Source organism: Onychostoma macrolepis, chromosome 03, assembly GCF_012432095.1.
Source record: "Onychostoma macrolepis isolate SWU-2019 chromosome 03, ASM1243209v1, whole genome shotgun sequence".
NCBI lineage: Eukaryota > Metazoa > Chordata > Actinopteri > Cypriniformes > Cyprinidae > Onychostoma > Onychostoma macrolepis.
Window position 1 is genome coordinate 25,323,818 of NC_081157.1, and position 23,346 is coordinate 25,347,163.

The 23,346-nt window shown below is 42.0% G+C and overlaps 1 pseudogene; it reads right to left on the reverse strand.

The window, feature by feature from the left end:
• Nucleotides 1–12,587: 12,587 nt before the first annotated feature.
• Nucleotides 12,588–23,074, reverse strand: LOC131538135 (C-signal-like; annotated as a pseudogene).
• Nucleotides 23,075–23,346: the final 272 nt, after the last annotated feature.

A 23,346-nucleotide genomic window follows, 5' to 3' on the forward strand; every position in this document is an offset into this window, starting at 1 on the left:
GCGGCGAAAAATAGTGGAGCAATATCAGAAAGGAGTTTCTTAGAGAAAAATTGCAAAGAGTTTGAAGTTATCATCATCTACAGTACATAATATCATCCAAAGATTCAGAGAATCTGGAACAATCTCTGTGCATAAGGGTCAAGGCCGGAAAACCATACTGGATGCCCGTGATCTTCAGGCCCTTAGACGGCACTGCATCACATACAGGAATGCTACTGCAATGGAAATCACAACATGGTGTAGAACCTGGTCGAAAAGAACACACACATATAATCTTAACTCAGAACATTCCAAGGAATCTGACTCTCCATCGCAGCGTCGTAAAATTTTACAAATGACCAACACAATGCCCAAAGTATCTGACTAGCTTCCTGCCTGTTCTCCTTATCATCTCATGAGACCCATGAAGCTGGGAGGAGAACATCTGGCCATCCTTTGAAGAACAGAATCTTCAATGTTGTTCCTGACCAGTTTACCATAAATAAAGTCGAATAAACAGACAGTACAAAGCACATGGGATCTGGACATGCTCCAGTACAGACCCTCCCTGAATCCCCTGACTGCTTTTGACCATAATTCAATGATGGTATCAACAAGGAAAGACAGATATATGTTGACCAGACCTCAACAAACCTACAGCACGGTCATTCTGGTGACCTCATAACGACTCCCTTTTCTTCACTGCATTCCAAGAGTATGCGCGCCTCTTTTCTCTTACAACAAAGAAACTCTAGTTACACAGAGGATCTTTAAAAGGACAATCAAGAAAAGACTGCTGCTATTAAAGCAATATACTCAAGAGACAATATATATATATATGAATGTGGTATTTTATGTTTTGTTGATCTTGCTGTGGTTATTAGAACTTAGGATATTTTAATCGATGACTTAACCCGCTTAGTAGGTAAAATTATAGGTAGTCGAGACAACAAATACCTCATGTTTGATGTCTTATATATATATCTATATATACATGCTTGGTGTTTTATGTTATGCATGGTGTGTTTTTAGTTTGATCTTTGCTTTATAACTGCCTTTTTGAATATATATAGCCTTGTCTAGTATTGGGTTAAAGCTTTTCTCAAATGCCAGAAGTTGAACAGAACTATATGTCGATTTTCAGTCTCGTATGAATGATGAATACTTTTATAAGAAGTTATTAAGAAATGTTCCTCACATGATGAATGAAACATTAACATAATGTTTGCACGAAAAGAAGTCGTGCTGGGTGGGGCTCCACCCTACAGAGACAATGTGATTGGGTCAGACAGTGAATAGGATGGACTCACATCTGTCCGATAAAAACAGACACCCAGCTTTGCATGCTAGGTGCGGAAGAAAAAAAACAAGGAGGCGAAAAGAAAACTGAACTGGGAAACTTGGCTGTTTGAAAACTTTGGTCTCGCCTCACCCGCCTACAGACTTAACATCTAGTTTGATCATCTCAAAGGACATCTCAACGGACACTCTGTCCACGTCTGACCAAAGTAACTTCAAAGCCTTGCCATTCGCGCTGCCAGGAAGCCACGAATCCAAAGAGGATTCCCGAGTGACGTCACGCGACAACGACAAATCAGCGCGAAAGTCCAGGACTGCCCTCCAGCAACCACCCAGAGAGAAGAACAGCCTTCAACTCAACTCAAAGCAAGTAAACAAACAAACAATCTCTAATTTGCTGAGTTGAATTGAATGAATCGTTAAAAGATAACGATAGTCGAGTCTTCTGTTTGTGACGCCTTCAGGTCGTCTTTATTCTCAGGAAAGAGAATAGCTTAAACTTTCTTCAAACTGCTTTCATCTTGCCAGAACGTGTGTATGTGTGTGTATGTGTTTTGTATTGTATCCTAGAATAGTAAATAAACTCTCGATTCATTTTTAATGAATAGTCTGGTGCCATGATTTTCAAATCTTAAATTATTTGCCAAAGATCGTGTTACCTGTTGCTCATAAATTTCCCAACAATTCTTATTATCGTATCCACGAGACAAACAGAATTGATAAAATATACTGTATTAATACTCGCTGGTCGAGTCGTTAATAAGGTATAAATTATACATTTTTGATTAATATCGATTAATCAGATCAAAATTGAATTTCTACGATTTGATTCCCTAAAGCTGAGATTATAAATAAAGGATAAAACCTTACAATGGGCTCAGGAATACTTCCAGAAAACATTGTCGGTGAACACAATCCACCGTGCCATTTGCCGTTGCCGGCTAAAACTCTATAGGTCAAAAAAGAAGCCATATCTAAACATGATCCAGAAGCGCAAGCGTTTTCTCTGGGCCAAGGCTCATTTAAAATGGACTGTGGAAATGGAAGTGGAAAACTGTTCTGTGGTCAGACAAATACAAATTTGAAGTTCTTTTTGGAAAACTGGGATGCAATGTCATCCGGACTAAAGAAGACAAGGACAACCCAAGTTGTTATCAGCGCTCAGTTCAGAAGCCTGCATCTCTGATGGTATGGGGTTGCATGAGTGCGTGTGGCATGGGCAGCTTACACATCTGGAAAGGCACCATCAATGCTGAAAGGTATATCCAAGTTCTAGAACAACATATGCTCCCATCCAGACGTCGTCTCTTTCAGGGAAGACCTTGCATTTTCGAACATGACAATGCCAGACCACATACTGCATCAATTACAACATCATGGCTGCGTAGAAGGAGGATCCAGGTACTGAAATGGCCAGCCTGCAGTCCAGATCTTTCACCCATAGAAAACATTTGGCGCATCATAAAGAGGAAGATGCGACAAAGAACACCTAAGACAGTTGAGCAACTAGAAGCCTGTATTAGACAAGAATGGGACAACATTCCTATTCCTTAAACTTGAGCAACTTGTCTCCTCAGTCCCCAGATGTTTGCAGACTGTTATAAAAAGAAGAGGGGATGCTACACAGTGGTAAACATGGCCTTGTCCCAACTTTGTTGAGATGTGTTGATGCCATGAAATTTAAAATCAACTTATTTTTCCCTTAAAATGATACATTTTCTCAGTTTAAACATTTGATATGTCATCTATGTTGTATTCTGAATAAAATATTGAAATTTGAAACTTCCACATCATTGCATTCTGTTTTTATTCACAATTTGTACAGTGTCCCAACTTTTTTGGAATCGGGTTTGTACGTGAAAGGGTCTTGTTTGATTGTGGATATTTCCAAGAACAACCTTACTGTCAGCGAAAAATTGGACGCTGTTTAACTGCAGACCTATTTCTTCTACAACCATGTCCGCAATCTCAACTGCAAGTACTGCCGAACACAGTTCCAATCTTGGAACAGTAAGATTTGGCTGTGGTGCCAACTTTGTCTTCCCAAACACAAAACCAAACACAAAAAGATCTGTTTGACCATTTTGAGAAGTGGATGTCAGATAAGCTACAGCTTTCACAGATGCATCTGCAAATACGCACAAATAAATGTTTCAAGATACTCCTAGGCTACCCTGAACTGGAGTATCTTCCAGGAAGAGGTCAACATCTTTGATGTCCACAGCACTATCATTTGGGTGAAATACCTCAATCACTGCAGGTCGATTAGATATTATTTTTATGTAGCCTAAGGTTTGCTACTGCAAGCATATCTTGAGTTTGCTTGAGAACTCGAATTGCTGCCACCTCAGTAGGGAAGGATTTCAGAGCATCATCAACATAAAAGTCATGTTCAACAAACTCTCTCACCTCACTGCTGAAGTTCTTTTCTTTCTCTTTGGCTGCTCTGTACAAACCATATATTGCAACAGTGGGGGAAGCACTATTGCCAAACACATGAACATGCATTCTGTATTCCACTATTTCTTTACCTGGGTCATTATCTTGGTACCACAAAAAACGCAGGAAATCTCTGGGATCCTTTCTGAATAAAAAGCAGTGGAACATATGATGAATGTCAGCAGAAATTACCACAGGCTCCTTACGAAATCTCAACAACACTCCCAGAAGGCTGTTATTGAGGTCTGGCCCCTTAAGCAGGACATCATTCAGAGAGACTCCATCATAAGGTGCGGAAGAGTCAAAGACTACTCGGATCTTGTTTGGTTTCTTCGGATGATAAACCCCAAACAAAAGGCAGATACCAACATTCTTGGTCCTTCTTGAGTGGGGGACAATTTCTGCATGTTTATTAGCGAACATGTTCTCCATAAACTCAAAAAAGAAGTGCTTTCCTCTGAAGATGTTTGTCCAAGGTACAAAAAGTGAAAAAAGACAGTCGTAAGCATACTCTCTATTATTTGGGAGTCTTCTTCTAGGAGCCTGAAATGGTAACGGAGCCACCCAGCCATTAGATTCATCCTGGTATCATCCTGGTATAACTCTTTGTCCATTAAGCGAAGAAACCTGTCATCATCCACTGACAGTGCAAGCTTATGATTTCTGGATGTACGAATAAAGAGTGATTGCCCTAACTTCTCATTTACACATGTTGATAATGCATTCATGCCGTTCAACATGAGATGGTCTTGAAACTGAGTTTTAGTTCCATAGTGCTCTCTTACATGAAACTGACTCTCACAAGGACAGAAGAAGCTGGGGAGTCCACTTTCAAGTATGGAGGTCTTAAAAACATCTACATGAGAAGGGCAACCTGATCTCACAGAATTCCGTGTAATGACCACGCACTCTTAACTCCGAATCTGTGGTGGCATCACGGAATCGCCGAAAATTCTGTGATGGGCTCACAGAAGTGATATCAATGTAAGTCAGTGACAGGCATCAGCCGTGGTCCACGCACGGATTCACTGTCCATAAACAAGCAGTATAAAAACATTACAAACAAATCGTGTTGCATTCCAAGTCTTCTGAAGCCATACAAAGTCTTTATGTGAAGAAGAGAGTAAAACACAAGGTTTTAATCGCTGAAAATGATCCCGCTCCATTAACGCGCTCACATCTCATTCAAACAGATACTCCCGGGCCGTAGCATGACGCAGTCGGTCACGAGACATACAAGAGCCAATAGCCTGGCCGTTTCTCAATATGCGTTCTTGTCTGTACTTGGCCGTTTCTCAAACGGAAGGCTGCATCCTCCGGAGGTCGCATTTGTAGGCTGCATACGTCACAAAGAAGATCTTATTTTAGTATATTAATGGTTATAAATTTGACCATTATTCTTAGTTAAGTGTAAATTGTTGTAATATGATTTTGACTCGCAAATGTAATGCTCAGTAAACTGAAATAAACCAGGCTTGATGACGTATGCAGCCTACAAATGCGACCTCCGGAGGATGCAGCCTTCCGTTTGAGAAACAGCCATCGTGTTCTTGTGGACTTGTGAAACGTCATCAGTCGTCGCCCAAGTACTGTTCCAATTCAAAGTTCACATCGAGCCAAGTACAGTTCAAATCCCCGGATGTGTTCTTGCTCCGCCCCCTTTATCAAGGATGCATCCAGAGGTGACTTGTGCGAACTTGAGGCAGCCAGGTATCCCAGCATGTAGTGATGGTGAAATGAAGCTTTTCAAAGCACCAAGGCTTTCCACTCAAGTGTATCGTAAAAAGGTTCATTACTCGAAGCTTTCCAACACTGTGCACACTAACGACATCTTGTGGTCAAAAGGTGGAAATAGCTGCTTTTGTGTCCCAGACGACCCAGCCATTTTTGGATTGTTTCAGATAATAAATCATTAAGGTGCAGTCTCAACTCAACTCGTCTATAAAAAAAAAAAAAGGAAAAAAAATCAGTGTATATATGAGCAATTTATTTTTCAAACATTTGAAAACTCCTACATAGCAGCAGAAATATCTAGCTCTAGATGGAGCAGGCTGATAGGCTCTTGATCTTGCAATCTGCAAACAATGACAAAATTACAACATAACAGGAGCTGATTGGCCTCTGATCATTCTGCAGCCAGTGAGGTTGCTGCTTAACTTTTAAATAGTCTGGTTCTGTGTTTGCTGAAAGCAAGTCTTGCAGCATACAGAAATGTACTATCTTAATTAGTGCTGTCAATCGATTAAAAAATGTAATCGCGTTAATCACAGTTGGGTTAGGGTTAGGATAGGTTAGGGTTAGGGTTAGGTTCCTAACCCTTTACCTGTAAATGTTTTGAAAAAGAAATGCATAACAAACTAGTTTAAGGAAACAGAACCCTTCACACTTCCGCCAGATATGAGACATAATCCTTATTCTTTCATCATTATTCTTTTGTTTTTATTCAGCCATTATCAGCCTTTAAGCTGGCAATACAACTTTTACCAAGCCACATCGCTTCAATCCCAGTATACATTTACCCAACTATTATCAAAAGTATTTCTAAATAAATACATCAAAACATTTCATGTGACCTTACATGAAGTATTATGACAAAATGCATTATGAAGAAGAATTGGACCTGTTCTGCAGCTGCATTAGAGCTAACATTAGCATCATGCTACATAAGACAGTTTATGAGATTAATAGTACACTTTTACTCAGAACTCACTTTAAACCACCATCGAGTGTTTGTAATAACTTCCTTTTACGATCACATGTGGAATTTGGTCATTTACTGGTGTTAAAATATGCTATTTAAGGTTATAGCCTTAAATATCGCTGCAGAAATTTCAGATGTACACATTAATTAAAAAAAAATCACATACAGACCATATCTATCGTAATCGTGTGTTTATTATCTTATATAGTCTATAGTGGCTATTGTCATGTTTATTTCTGCTGTGTAAAAGCCTTAACATGTATGCTCTGCTGAAACTCACGTTGTTTGTGATGTTACAACCGCCTCTCAGTTTTTAAGTTGTCAGGTATACATTTCAAGTATAATACACATTAGTAAAAGGATCTATTTTAATTTTTATTTGTCTATATACACTTTGGGCGGCTGCGGTACATTATAAAAATAGCCCAAAAAAACCGCAAACCACGGCTCTGTAATTTTTCCTGCGACTGTATTTTCAAAATAGCCCACTTGTGCCGCTATCGTTACCCTGGCAACACTGGTGCTGTACCCTCATCACACAATGATAGATAACCTTCCGCACTGCGATGATGGCAAGTTGGGGTCAAAACTTATAAAAAGATTAATCTGAGTTTTTTGAATAAAATTTTGATTAATCGCATGCGTTAACATTGACACCCCTAATTTCACGAGTTCGCACTTACGTATAATCAACTGAGTACAGTTAAGCATGTTTGGCTTGCTGTCCAAGGAGAGGGCTCCGAGCTCAGCAAGATTCCCGAGCCCGGGGCTCTCCCCCTGTCTAGGGTGAGGGGTCCGAGTTCGGCGCTCGACCTGGCCTAAAAAGTGCTCCCCCAAAAGCAATTAGAACGGGACAGCAGCCAGATATGTGCACTTATGACCCCTCCCAAAAGCAAGGCTTAATGTTAGAGGGGTGCTGGACGTCATTAATGATGTGGTGGTATGTCTAAAGAGCCTTCGCTGCTGGAAGGGGAGATAAAGGCTCCTGTGGGAGTAGCTACTGCTGTGGCAGTAGGGGAAAATACAGAAAAGGCTTCTGTGTGGGCATAAACTGCAGCAGCGTCTGAAAAGAATGTGGCTTCTGCGGAAGCGGGCTCTGCGGCAGTGTCTGAAAGAGAATGTGGCTTCTGTGGAAGCGTGCTCTGCTGCGGCATCTGAAAGAGAATGCGGCTTCTGTGTAAGCATGCTCTGCTGCGGCATCTGGAACAGAATGCGGCTTCTGCGGAAGCGGGCTCTGCTGCGGCATCTGAAAGAGATTGCGGCTTCTGCGGAAGCGGGCTCTGCTGCGGCATCTGAAAGAGAATGCGGCTTCTGCGGAAGCAGGCTCTGCTGTGGCATCTGGAACAGAATGCGGCTTCTGCAGAAGCGGGCTCTGCTGTGGCGGTAAGGAAATATGGATGCAATCTTCTGCAGGAGTGGTCATTGCTGTGGCCAGGGGCCACTGAAAAGGGGCATTCAGGGGCAGACTGAAAAGCTCCTGCAGGAGCGAAGTGCTGCTCGTGGTGATGTAAGGTGGAGATGAAAGGGGGGTAGACTGGGGTTACTGGGGGCGGCTGATGAGGTTTTGATGGGCTTCCAAGATGTGGGAGCGGTCTGATCGGATGTAGCTCTTAAAGGCTTCTGACCACCAGCGACCGAGTGTTTGGATCTGCTGTTGGGAAAGGCCTTTTTGGGCTGCTGTGGTGCTGCGCCTATTCTGACAGAATGGCTGGAAAAATTATTTGCTGGGATTCCGGAAACGAGCAGTAAGGACTTGAGATGTTTTTGGAACCAGAAACGAGTGGCGGGGCGGTTAGAGTCATCTGTAAAAAGAGGGTCGGAAGGCCATGAGGGCTTGGTAGGGGAATATAGATGATTGGAGGTTGAAAATGTAGATAAAGTGTCCCTTCTTTGTCTGATCTGTCTTACTTTGCTTTATAAAAAAAGACATGGCCTCGTCATCCAGCACCGCTAGATCGGAAATAGTGGGGTGGATGTCCGGGTTGAAGTTGGAAGAGACAGTGAGCTCAGAGCATCTAAGGAAGCCGAAGAATGCTAGAATGAACATGGCATCTAGAGTGTACGCGGTGTGGGTGGAATGGTAACCTCTGCGGAGGGTGGAAATGCATTTGGTTAAGATTTCTAGGGTTATGGGTTGCCTGGTGTCTGGGCGGGTGGGATGGGCTCTTTGAACGCCTTTGATGAGAAGAGTGGTCTGTGAATTAGCTATTTGAGGTGAGGGAGAACCAAATATGAGCTTGTGAAAAAATTGGATTCCGCTTAGGTAGCCTTTTATGGAACCGACTTGGAGGTTTTTGTTAATGTTGAGGTGATAGAGAGCAGCAAAAAATCGGGGAATGGCAGGTTTTAGGCAGAATGGAATGCTTTGAAGCATTTCCATGCTGTTAAATAGGATTGCAGGGTTCTAGGGGAAACTGCTTTAAGTATGGAATCGAGGGAAGCTTCGAAGAGAGGTCTCAGAGGATGATTTAGGGGAACATCAGCTCTGAATAGGGAGGTACTGGGGTTGGGAGTGGTTCTGCCTCTGGTGCCAACTGCCTGAATTTCTGAAAGGCAAAACGAGAAAGAGAGTCAGCTATTTGGTTTTTGGACCCGGGAATGTGTTTTGCAGTTATGATGAACTGGTCACAAGCCGAGATCCAAATTAGGCGTCTTAGCAGAGGCATTAGGGCGAGTGAATAAGAGCGGCCTTTGTTAATGCAGTGCACGGTAGCCTCATTGTCGCAGTGAATAATGATGCTGGTGGTGGACCACTCTTTCCCCCACAGAAAGGCTGCCACGACTATGGGATATAGCTCGAAAAGCGCTGAGGATGCTAGCATCTGAGGTAGCTGTAGGAACTGGGGGGGCCACGTAGAAGCGAACCAGCGGTTCTGGTAAAATCCTCCAAAACCGACGGAGGGGGCGGCGTCAGTGAATAATGGGATGTCAACTGGAGAAGAAATCAAGTCACTGTAAAAGAAAGATAAGCCGTTCCACTGTCTAAGGAAGGATATCCACAAACCGAGCTCATTATGGCACGAGTCGGTTATGGATATTCGGTCCTCTAGACCATGAGTGGAGGACGCGAGAGAGAGGAGGTGGGATATAAAAGGTCGGCCTTGCGGATTGATGCGCATTGCAAAATTTAAATGGCCGAGAGCGGATAGAAGCTCGCGTTTGGAGCAGCTTGGGTTGGTTAAGAGGGTGGAAGCTACCAGAATCGTTCTGTCAAATTTCTCTTTGGGTAGAGAAGCTAGGAATTTTTGTGAATCTAGGGGGATACCTAAAAATTCGATGGAAGTGCTTGGGCCAGAGGTTTTGTCTTGAGTGAGGGGAATCCCAAGCTCTGCGAAGACTTTTTGCGTAGTCAAAAGGTGCGCGGCTGGGATGGAGTCGGGGGGCGAGATGATTAAAAAATCGTCTAAGAGATGGACTAGATAGGGTACGGCGTAATTGTTGGAGAGGATCCAGCAGATTGCTTCTGACAACATGTCAAAAATTTTAGGGCTGCTTCTGCAGCCGAACGTGAGGTGGACGGAAAAGTATAATTTTTTATGCCAGCGGATGCCGAATAAGTGCCAAAAGTCTGGGTGAATGGGCATCACCTTAAAGGCAGAGGTAATGTCGACTTTGGCCATCCAAGCGCCGCGACCTGCGTCTTTAATCATGGTAATGGCTTGGTCGATGTTGTGATAATGAAGAGAAAATTCTTCAAGCAGAATGAGGCTGATGACACTTGGGAGCGGGGAGTTGTGCGGGGAAGAGAGATCAATTATGAGGCGTTTTTTACCGGAAAATTTTCTGGTGGCTACCCCTATGGGACTAACGCGGGAGCTGTTAAAAGGAGGAATGGAAAAGGGGCCAATCATGAAATTTGAGTCTATTTCTTTCTTAATAAGAAGATCGACTGTTTCGGGTTCGGTTAGAGCAGATTGGAGATTGGGGCAAATGAAGTTTTCAGAGGGGAGATTTTCAACACCGGGATGAAAGCCATGTGAGAGACCGGACAGTAGGTATTCTGAGAAATTAGGGTCAGGGTAATAGAGCAATTCAGATGACAAACGAGAAACATTTACGGGAGTCAATAAATACTGTTTATCGTTTTTATTTGCAGCTTTTTTTACAGGACAAATCAAGCGGGCATGAGCACCGCCACAAAAATTACAGATATGCATGTATCTGCAATGTTGTTTTGAGCATCTTCCTGAATTAAAGTTGGCGCAGACCTGGCTGCGGGAGGAATATGAGGGGCGGCGGTCAGTGGAAGCAGGCAGAGAAGGATTGGTTGAGGTGTTTGGAAAGCGTGGGACGTAGCTGGTGGATTTGGGCTTTGGTGGTTCAGGGGAGGGAGGAATGGATGGGTTGACAAAGGGGCATGCTATGGTGGAATGGGACGACGACGCTGGGGACGGTTGCTGATGCCTAGCAGGCGAAAGTGAAGGCGAACCCCTAAGTCTGGAGGTATGAGCGGTGGCTGTGCGAGAAGACCGGCGGCCTCGCGATGCAGCCGCGGGCTCGGTTGTAGTGCCGGTGTGCTGAACGTCGGTTGGAGACGCAGGCGGAGCTGCGTTGTCGAAGGTGTTATCCTCGGGGAAAAGTTCTATCTCTGACATAGTTGCGGCAATCGGATGCACCAATGCTGAAAGTCGAGATAATAGAGGTAGGACGTACTTGGTTATTTATAGGAGATTGCTTGTGTGCTGATTGGATAATAGTGTAATCACTAATGATTAGCTGGCCGCGTTAATTATCCACGCGTGCTTCTCCCGAAATTTGTTTATAAAACATCACAAATACACACACACATACAGTATATATCTGTATATATATAATTTTATTTATTTATTTTTTTTATTAATTTTTACATTACTATTATTTTAAATGATTGTCCCTGGACCAGTAGGGTACTCTTATAATAAAGTAGAAGTGGTTGGGACAGATTTTAAGGATCAATTCCACTTAAAAAGGTGCAATCTAATCTTGTTTACATGAAATAAACCTGCTCCCAAGCAGGTTTAAGCTTATGGACCTGTTGCTATGACAGCAAGTCCAGGATGAGCTTTGAAGAACCAAATGATCCAAGATCAAGCGAAATCGTCAACAGTCAAATCCAGCTAACTGAGTTAGTGACGTACGAAGAACAGGCCCCAGGTAAACTCAGGCACACACAGATAGTAAAACATGCAATTCTCATATCCAGTATGTGTTTTGGCGGTAGATCTGCTTGTTTGGGAGGACTGTATTGTGTGGGAATATATGCATGTCTACTGTAGTAGCTCGTCTGTGGATGTACATATTTGCAGCAGGCAAATATCTTCTGACAATAACAAAAACATTAACATTGTCATATCTATTGCCATGCCAAACTATCCAGAGAGTTGTCATTATTGAACTGAAATTTTCCACAAGCTCTTAATTTCTTAGCAAGGCAAGGTCCAAAATGTTGTCCCAAACCTTTCACCATGTCTTTTGGGTGCCTGAAGTTCTAGCACATCCGCAGTATGTAGACTCCTCAGGGGAACCAGTCGACAAGCCTAGCATGCAGGTATGGCTACTGGATGGTGTGAGGTGTGCATGGGGATTTGGTCATAGCACAATTTGGACAAGCCTGGATCAGCATTAAGGGCTTCTTTGATTTGCTCATCCCATGGTCCACTGAATCAGGATTGACGATTTTCGATGGCAGAAGGATAGTTTCTGGAGTAGAGTTTGAAGATTAAGGGGAGCAGAGCTAGGAGAGAGCATCTGCTTTGAGTTTTTAGACCCTGGATGATGGACAATGCCTACTGGGGCTGGCAATGGTTAATCCATAGAGAATCCCTGAGATATTTGAGTTTGCAATGATTGGTGATAACTTGGAATGCCAATTGTGTAAATGTAAATATGCCATCGTTGCACTTTGTATCCTGACCTGAGCCAGCACTACAGATTCTAGTAATTATTAACTTCTCTCCCTGATTTAACTGTGTGTAATTGACAGCATAGACATAGACCAAAAGAGAGAGAGAGAGAGATCTTTATTGATCAGAGTGTTTTATTGTATGAAATTGTATAAAATTGTCATATGTAAACCTATGTGGCCTGAAATTATGTGCTTAAGATCTGATGTGCCCTTATGTGGTTAATAGATTAAATAGGGCAGTTTGGACCTGGACCAGCTCTTTTGTGACCATATGGTTCCTCTGGTTTACCAAGGAATTGTTTCTCCAGTGTAGTCCAAGAATGCACCGTGCTGCTTCTCAGTAAGGCTACCAATGACACACAGCATCCCCTCCACACTTTCTTTTGGTTCAAGTGGTGCCTAGTGAAAGTAAAACATACATATAGTTCACTAACATTAATCCATTTTCCATTTTCCAAATTGCTTGTCCTGTGTAGACTTTTGCTGGAGCCTATCCCAACCACTCAGGCCTTCAGTACATTGCAGGGCTAAAGGCCTGTTCATACAAACACATTTTGGCATGAAAATCAATTTTGCATTATCAAGAAAAAAAACAACTGGTCCTGGATTGGCATTGGTATCGACAGATTCTCAAAGTTGCAGTATTGACCTGGCTTCTGCAGTGGAGGGAAGAGTTTCTGTGAGCTTAAATTCAGCATTTTAATATACTGTTCGTTCCTCAAAGCTATCAAATATCTTCAGAAGACCTGTAATATAATGCATAAAAATGTTCCCTAATTTGGACGCATTAAGCTTGAGTTCTAATCAAATCAAGGCAAGTCACCTTTATTTATATAACACTTTATACAATTCAATTCTGCTGTAAAGCAGCTCTAAAAATACAATAATTATTATTCAGTTGAAATCAGTTCATTCTTGATTCAATTTGGTTCAATAAATGTGTAAATTTGATCAGTTATGAGTTTATTTTAATGATCTATAGAGCAGCTCTGGAGAAAACGGTGTTGTCATCATCCAGCTCAGTTCAGTTCTCATCTAATAGTGTCTGTGCAGTCAAGCCAATGATATTGCCAGATACGAAATGTCCCTAATCAAGCCAAAGGAACGACAGGAGCAGGGTTGGAGATCCCTGCTGTAGTATAATATCTAGGTGAGTTTCTATGTGCTGAGATTTATCTGGCTTTTGTGACATGACATGGCTAGCAGATAGTCGGTTAAGTCAATCTACAGTATTCTGTTTCCTGACCTGAGCCACAGTCATTTAGTAATGCTTAAAATATATGCTATATTTCTAGAGAGAAGAGTGCCACCACCCCAGGAGAGATGAAGACTATCTCTTTTCAACAGATCAGGTCTGCCCCAAAAACTTGTCAAATTGTCTATGAAACCTATATTACTCTGCGGGTACCACTTAAACATGCAGCCATTGAGTGATGACAGTCTGCTATGTATCTCATTACCACAGTAAGTGGGCATGGGGGCAGAGCATATTACAGTGCCTAGCATCGTATTTGTAAGTTCACAGTAGTGTTATTTTTAGCGATCTCCTACTGACGAGGACAGACATCATTAGTGCAGACATGGATAACAATCTTACTTAGCCAGCATTTTTAAATTTGCCAAGATGACGTGCTCTGGCTCCCAGTAAACATTGTGGTTAGTGTCTTCATTTTCATGTTCCAAATTTTAAATTCCTGACAACTAGGATCCTGGACTGGGTCACGGTGGAAGTAGACTGAGTAAGGACGCCCATATATCTTTTTCCCTGATTAGCTCATCCTGTCAGAACCCAAGGGATACCCATATCAGTCAAGAGATATAATCCCTCCACATGACTTGCTACCTGAATAGAGCAATCAGCTCTTTTCTGGCTGAAACCATGGCCTCAGATTTAGAGGTACTGACCATCATTTCCTAGCTTCACACTTGGCAGCAAACCGCCCACGTAAGCGCTGAAGGTCACAGCCTGATGAAGCCTTAAGGACAACATCATCTGCAAAAAGCAGAGAAGCCACCCTAAGCCCTGAATGTGATATCACAAACAAGATTGGTGACCAGGGACAGCCTTGGCAGAGTTCAGCACTCACTGGGAACAAGCTCACACTAGTTGTACAAAGACCAGACAGCATGCATTAGTGAACCTGGCACCCCATACTACTGGAGCAACCCCACAAGGGATCCCAGGGACACAATCATTAATAGGCCATTTCTTATTTGTTTTCAATTTTTTTTTCCAATTACTTTTAAACAGTAAGATAATTACTTTGTGGTCCCTTCTAAGAACTGATTTGGAGAATCAGAGAGAATTTGAAGAATGTGGAGAAATTAGAGTGCAGATAACGTTAAACTGGATGTTTATTACATACATGCACACACACACAAAAGGAGGCAGATGAGACACTTACTTTCTTCATGTTTTAGGTCCACCCCCTTTACATCCTAAGGGGGGTGGGGTGGAACTAAGATGTGAAGAAATGAAGCAAGGAAAGGAAACAAGGATGCACAAATAAGAAACGAGAAGCACCCAGTGTGTCCTTACTTACATCTCCTCTGGAAGTTTCCTCACTCCCCGTTCCTTGCATCCTTCCCTCATATCCTAAGGGGGGTGGAGCTTAGACATGAGGAAAGGAAGCAAGGAAAGGAGACAAGACTTCATTGACAGATAGATTGGGAGTTACTCTAGAGGGACCTGCACTACTTTCTCTTGTACCACTGTTTGATGAATTTATCTTCCAGAATCTGACAATAAGGTTTGGGAGGTCATTTTAAGTCAATCTCCTACCCTGCAAGGTCAATCTTGTTCATTGTTAGTAGCAGCTCACACCGTGACTCCCTCGCCACCTTGCTGTTGTCTGAATGAAACTAGTGATGGTCCTCCAGGTAGTTTGAAGCTCTGGAAAATGGTGGCACTGGAGAGACAAAAGGCTTGCTGATGGTTTAGTTTTTGGTTTAACGCCCAATTATTCACTTTAATTCTTAAATTATTTTGCAGTTATTTTATTTTCTTGCACACACTGTTGTTCTTCACCCAGAAGCCTTCATGTTGATCACATCTGGACGGAATTAAATCACAAACCTATGTCCCAGTGGCATAACAGTAAGTCCCAGCTTAGATGTTTGGCCAGAAGGCAACTGCACCAACAAACCATTTCATAATTTCATGACCCCCAAAGATAAAATTTTTGAAACGGCTGAATTGTTGAATAAGAGCTGGGAGGTCTGAATGATCAGCATCAAAGCTGGACAGCGTCCAGAATGTTATCCTGAACCTCTGGGCTGTACGCTTCGTTGATGTGGTACTAGAGACAACCCCTTTGCCGGCAGTCCAGGATGTTCCACAAACACCATCAACCTCACCAAACACTTTAGCCCGTCTGAGGATGGTATCCAGTGGAAAGACTGATGGACACACTTAGGAAAAGGAAGAGGGCCTTCCAAACTTTGTACACTAACTGAGGTACACATTCCCCATCTGTCTTTCCATTGGATACTATCCTCAAACGGGCGAAAACATTTAGTGAGGTTGATTGTCTCCTTCCACTGCGCAAAAAATCTGAACTCAAAGTGGCACTACTAGTTTTAATGTGAAATACACATGAATTAACATCTCATGCCTCAAGTAATCACACAATCAGTGTTTCACTCATGGAAAGATGTGATTAAAACAGCTAGTAAAATAGGGGTGACACGGTACACAGATGTCACGGTTTGGTACATACCTCGGTTCGGGGGTCACGGTTCGATACGATTTCGGTACAACAGGGGGAAAAAATAAATAAAAAATCGACTATGCTCAGTTTCTTTTCATTTATTTTGAACAGACAGTAGTGCAAATTACAATTTTTTCCATCTAGATGTGAAAAATACTAAATATTACTACATGTTATATATATAAAATCTGTTTTGTTTTCATTTTGAGTGTACACAAATAAAAGCAGACCTTTATACAATGATTATTAATAAGACAATAAGTGTTTAAAGTTGATTCTGCTGGTATAAGGAAACAGTTGAAGGGATCACGCCGGCGCGCACACAGACACACAAAACACATCAGTTCCAGCATTGCTAACTTGACAGCGCAGTTGGTACTTTATTAAAATAAAATACAGTGAGCCAAACATCAGCGCACCTCTGTGTCACCGTTGGAACGCGACTGAAGTACAAAGCCTATCATTTAAATAATAAATAATAGTTTAGCATTCGGATACGTTACATCGCAATTATGGAAATATTATGGAATATTTGGATTTGTGCCGAATGAGAGAGGTAGGATAATCGAGCACAAAGCTCCTTTTCGCAAACAGTTGAGTGCGCAAGCCTTTAAAGTATACTCCCTTGTCAGTCTATGTGAGAGACGCGTTCAGAATCAGCACATGGTCACTGTCTAGGGGGCTTTGTTTTCAAGTGTGCAACTCATGGCATTCGCTGTTCTTCTGCTGGTGGTTATCAAACAGCGTTGCATTACTGCGGGCGCCCCCTTCTGGATTGAGGGTGAATTGCCTGTATTCGTCGTAAGGCTTCATGGACCGAACCGAGATGCCCGTACCGTGACGATTCAGTACGAATACATATACCGTGCCACCCCTATTGTAAACAACATATCACATATCCACATGCATGCATGCACACACACACACATATACATCCCGCTTTGTCATTCACATTTGTTTTTTTTTCCGTTTATAATAGTCACATGAAACAAACAATATTCATTAGTTTTTTATTGTTAGGTTTCAATATGTCTACATTTACAACCCATCTTTATATACATCGTTACTGATTTGGAGTGCACACAAATTAGTTGCATTGTATCGGTTACTTACATTTGTTTCTATTTTGAGTTTAAGTTTACCGGTGATGTGTGGTGATGATCTTCAGACATGGTCCACTGCAGCCACATCCTGGTGTGACAAAAAATTACCATTCACAGAGGCTGCCCGGGGAAGGAGGAAAAGTTGATTTCTTTATTAATTGATTTATTTAGTTGTATATTTATGGTATATAAATGCAGTTTGTTTTTCTTTATCTTGATTTAATATATTTCTCTGTTTGATTTTGATTTATTTAATGTTAAATGTTGAATGTAAAGTTTTGTCGCTTTCCTCTTAATTTGTAATGAGCCCATCTTTCCCTTTATAAGCTGTTGCTTTGTTCGTTTGAGAGGTCAGTTTTTTAGTTGTTGGTTTGTTTCTATCTGAATGGTTTGACTTTATTTTCTTTTTGTTTATTTTGTTGTATGATTTATGAGTTTGTAAAGTTTTTTTTTTTTTTTTTTTTTTTTTGGGTTCAAATAAAGACCCATTTTCTAGTGAAAAGCTTGTGTTCCTTGTTCCTGACTTCTCGGTCCCTCACATGGGTCATCCCCAATGTAAAACCTTGTGTCTCTAAGCACCCCTTTGACTACTGAGATGCTTTGAGCTTAATATTAATAACTATTATGTTGTAGTCAATGTGCCAATTTAGTGATTTTGTCACTAGATTTAGTGACTTCCTCACCTCTTTTGAGACTTTTTCAAAAGCCCAGCAACAAAATTAATTTCTTGGACAAACCATATCTAGACTCTCTGACTGATGTATATTAGATCAGTGAACTCGCCTTTATGACGTCATCTAGCAACATTTAGTGACTGATTTAGCTACTTTTAATTGTGAGTAGTTGGCAACACTGGTAAGGGTCTTTTTTTTTTTCTTTTTTTTTTTAAGGGCCCATTATCTTCCACTTATCTTTATCTTGACAAATAAGAAAGGACAAAATCAGGTACTAGATAGTGCTGTCACTCAATTATTTCCCGATTACATGCAAATTATTTTGTATAACAAAATGTTTTTAATATTTTGCTTGGGATAGTCACAATAATTTGACAGAAAATATGTTGAAATCAAAAGCACCTGGTTCATTACACTTAACATGGATTCATAGGCTTTACTTTGTCTCCACCCATTTCAGTTTTCACCCATCGTGGGTGAAGGGCCATGCAGAGGATCTCATCTGCCTTTAATTCCTCAGCAGCTAACACAGTCAGCACGTTAAAACTAGCCTGACAGGTAAATATAACGTTTGAGTTATAAGCTGTAAATCAGCTTATGGCATCAATACATCACTGGCAATGAATGGGCTCCAGTTTAACTAGTGCACAAGCAGTACTCTGGTGTACCTTGCTAATGCAGTATGGCAACTCTGGGAATTGGATGTACATGGAAGGCATTCTGTTCATAGATTCCCCGATATTGATGACAACTGCTTTATTACACGACATGCTCGGTGTCCTGCTGGCTTTGCCTGCTGTTTGTAGATACGGTAAGTGCTCCTACCTAAAAAAAAAAAAAAAAGAGAGAGAAAGGATTACATATCTCTGATAAATAAAGCGGTAGCTTACTTAAATAATAGTGTAGCAGTGGCTTTACCCTTAGCTGGTCCCTGTTTAAGATTATTTGGTAACACTTTAGAATACTATTCCTTCATTAATGAATGACTACACAGGAACAAATGACTAATGCACTATTAACATTCTAGTAACTAACAAAACACCCTGGTTAACAAATCAAGAAGTACCGTATTGACCCGAATATAAGATCATGTTTTTTTTTTTCTTGGAAATGCATCTGAAAAAACGTCTTATATTCAGGGTCTAGATTTTGACGTCAATAATACACCCACAACAATAGGTGGCGCCAAAAACGCATAAAACGAGTGTGCCATGAAATATATGTAATGTAATGTGTGTTGTAAAGATCGCGAGTGAAAACAAAAGAAAAAGACAAGCTTACAGCGGCACGAGTCGTGACTGTCATGTTAGTCTGATGTGATGTGACCAAACTTGCTCTGTAAGTGATTTTAAAACATGAGACAGTACATTTTACCAGTATTTACTATACTTTCAAAACAAAAATTAAAATAGGTCGTTTTATAATCAGGGTCCTCTTATATTCGGGACAATACAGTAATATCACTCAGTTGAAAGTGGTAGGTGACTATTAGCTAATCAGTAACTACTTTTTTTTTTTCATATCTCCCTGAGAACTACTAATAACTACTATATGCAGGTTCATAGTTAATGCAAATAATGCAAAATGTATAATTAATTCTAAAGTGAAGATCATGGTAACCAACTAGTAAAGTATTACCAAATTTATTATTTATTATTTGGATCAGTATTCTAAAGTGAAGATCGTGATAACTTTCTAGTAATGACTGAAATCATTGTAAACCTTTGAGGTTTTCAGGGAGAAAAAATTTGAAAAATATGAAAAAATAGCAGTTACTGTTTAGCTAAAAGTGAACATCTCGGTTTGTGAAACTTGTCATTTGCAGGTGAAAAACAGCGTTTAAGACTCGTAGCAGCAGATTCAAGCCTTGTCATTATGCACTTGTGTTTGTGCTAGAAAAAGCATCCAAGAAAAAACATTCTGCAAGTGTGCAAATCTCATTGCAAGAATTAACATACTGATTTGCAGATATACAAAATTCGTCTGCGACTTCACATTTTTGATGCAGGTGTGTGAATGTGTTTTGCACCATATTCACTGCAGCAATAGTAGCAAAACATATGAGCGTACGAGTTTCTTGATTTGTGATCCGTAGAATAGGATTTGTGTATCTACAATGAAGGATTCGAGAAGGTGTAACAGTTGTGTTGTGTTTGTGGGAGAGAGAAAAAAAGCTACAAGTTTGCATCTTTTGTCTGTGGCTTCAAATTTACTCATACACATATGTGGCTATTCTCTACAACTACAAATTCCACTGTCACGGACGCTCAGTTGTTTTGCACCAAAAATACCTTCATAGACGTACCCGCAGTGGGCCAGCGAAGTGGAACACAGGGACCCGACCCGGAAGGCAGTGCGTCCCAGAGTGGGCTCTGAGGGCGCGGTGCGACACTTACCTGGCTCCATGGCTGGGCAGGGGGCGCGTGAGGAGGCATTACGTCCCCTGGTGCCCAATGGCGAAAGGAGAGGGGGACCGGAGTGTGGAGACTGTGTCTCGTGCACTGCCATCCTCGCCCTCTTGGGACCTGGAGAGAAAGGAAACTGCTCTTTTTTTGAGGTTTTGGGTACCACTGGCTGAGGAGCCACCGCCGTCTGCACTTGTTCCACCACTGGCTGAGGAGCCAGTGGTGGAACAGAAAAAAAAGGAAACAAAAGATTCTCCACCTGGCCCTCCTCCGGGGGAAGGAGTGGTGTGGTCACCATATCCTGAAGAGCAGGATTCAAGGACTCCGGGTCGCCCGTCTCAGGGACACCGCCTGCCCTGGCACTTCACGGCTTGGCAGGGGCGGAGACAGGCTGCACTGCTTTCCTGTGGCCAGCTCCACGCTGCGGCCGTTGTGAAGGCTGCTGCTGAGGCCGACCTGGAGCGGAGGTGGAGGCAGCAGGAGGGAGCCCTCGGCGACAAGCAGACGGAGGGAATGCAGACGGCGGTGGGGTGGAGACCGCTATGGCAGGATGTGACGAAACGCCTCCGTCTGCTTCTGTGCGGTGGAGAACTGTTGGGCAAAGCCCTCCACCACTTCGCCGAATAGGCCGGCCTGGGAGATCGGGGAGTCCAAGAAGCGATGCTTGTCAGCCTCCCTCATATCCGCCAAGGTGGCGCTCCTGGACCACTAACGTGGACACTGTCTGACCCAGGGCCCTCGCTGTGACTTTCGTCGCCCTTAGGGCTCTCGGCGGCCCGGGAAAGCATAGCAGTCAGCTCTGGATCTGACGCTGGCAACGCCACTCTTCCTGACGGAGGCAGCACAGCCGAATCATCATCTCCAGAGCCTAGCTTGCCCTTCAATGCAGCGATTGACATCCTGTCGTCAGCTGGTGCATCGAATGAGATGCTGGGCCCCGCCCTGTCTGAGGATCCAGCAAACTCGCCCGGAAACACCAGAGGGTGCAAAGTGCAGGAGGAATGAGAGGCCCGTGGAGACGCACTCGACGGGGAAGCTCTCACCGTGATCCTCAGATCACCCTGACCATGAGCCGAAGTAGCCCTCCGCTGCTGAGAAATGGAAGAACTAGAACGGGGCATGGCAAGGGGGATACCCCCTCGTTTAACGAGGAGATATCTGGACTGCAACATCGCGATGGTCATGTTCCCACAATGAGAACATGACTCATCCACGAGCGCTGCCTCAGCGTGCTGATGGCCCAAGCACAAGACACAGCGATCGTGACCATCAGATACAGCCAGGAAGCGACCGCATCCAGAAACGAATGAGCGGGAAGCCATCTTTAAAAAGACTACAAACTACAAACACGAATAAAGCGCATTAGAAAAACTACAAATGTGGCAGATGGGCGCGATCGACGGTTAGGTAGAGAGGTTTACAAAAAGGGGTTTGAGTTACTAATAATCAACATTTAACCTGGTAAAAAATATTTATTTATTGTTATCCGTGTTATATTTCATCTGCAACAGCAATGTGAACTTTTATAAACATCTATTTGGTTGTTAACTTTTAAATGCATCATTATGCAGAAAATCTGAGCAGAGTTCTCTGCATGAAAGACCTGCGACTGGCAGATCAACAAGCTACTTCTTTTCTCTCCAATACGATAGGAAGTTAAATGAAATGAAATGTGGAGGATGTTAACTGTGACAAGATGATTGACAGGCCAGTTTACAGTGACAGGGTGCGTGTAACAGATGCGACAGAGGGGTCCGTTAAACGTGATAGTATAGTTGTGGAACGTGATAGTATGTCCCAAAGCTTGCCTACTCTTCTACTACACACTCAAAAGTGTGTACTTTTTCTTCACCAAAAGAGTACATACATTAAGGGCATAGTATAAGTAGGTACATTGGGACGCAGAAATTGGCTTGTTTTGTTAACACTCAAAGGTAAATGGGCTCTCGGGCGAGATCCCATTTGCGTCAGTCACTCTGATGTAACGTCGAACGTGACTGACTGAAAGGGAACTACCACTTTCAACTAAGCGCTATTACTTACAGAATAGTTAATCAAAGTTTCATGTTAGTTAATAGTAGTTACTAAAATGTTAATAGTGTATTAGACAATTGTTCCCGTGTACCTATTCATTAATGACGGAACAGTATTCTAAAGTGTTACCAATTATTATAGTACAATGCCATGAACCTTGCAAACTCTACCACATCCAGTGACTAGTATTTCCCCAGAAGGACTCATTTTAATACTTTATTCACAAACTCATGCACCTGTGACACAAAATAATGAAAGCCCCAGCCTAGATGTTTAGCCAGAAGGCAGAAGATTTAATGTTTCAAACAGCTGCTTAAGAGCTCTTAACAATGATTTATACATTACCTTAATGATTAATAAGGTGTTATACATTGGTGTTAAAGGTGTTTTTCATGTCTTCAACATTGCTGGTCTGAATGTTGCTACTTCCCATTTCTGCAGCATTATTCACAAGCAGGTTCAAACCACTGTTTCCCAGAAGAGATCGCACCTTCTTGGCAGACTCTTTGACACTGGATGGATCATCAGCATCTAAAAAATGCACAGAGAAGGACATGTTCACATTTATCAAGACGTATGATGGTGATAACATTTGGATGCTTTTTCGTCAGTTCTCTCAATGCCTTAAGATAGATAATATGCATAAATAAACAATTCACATTAGGATTTCTCCTGGTGTTTTCTATTATTTATAACTCATCTCAGACTTTGGTCCATCTGGGTCATGACAGGTAACAAAAATATGCTGTTTTGACTAGAATCTTCCAAGAGCTGTTTACCAGTTTCTAAGCCCAAGCCCCGGTTGGCTCCGGTGATCAAGATATTGCATGTTTTCACTGCTGCCATCATCGAAGTTAATCAGTTTGGCTTATCCAACCTGAATTTGTATGAACCCAAGTGAACACCACACTCATTTTGAACTGATGTATTGTGCTGTGTTCTACTGTATGTGTTATTGAGGTAAAGAAAAACAAGGAAAATATAAGAAAAAAAAAAACAAGAAAAATGACAGTCAAATAGTCAGAGAGACAGTGAGTTAAAAAAGATAATATAACTGACTGTTTGCTAATGATTTGCAACTATAATAAACAGTGGCAGCACATTCAAAATAAGATGCT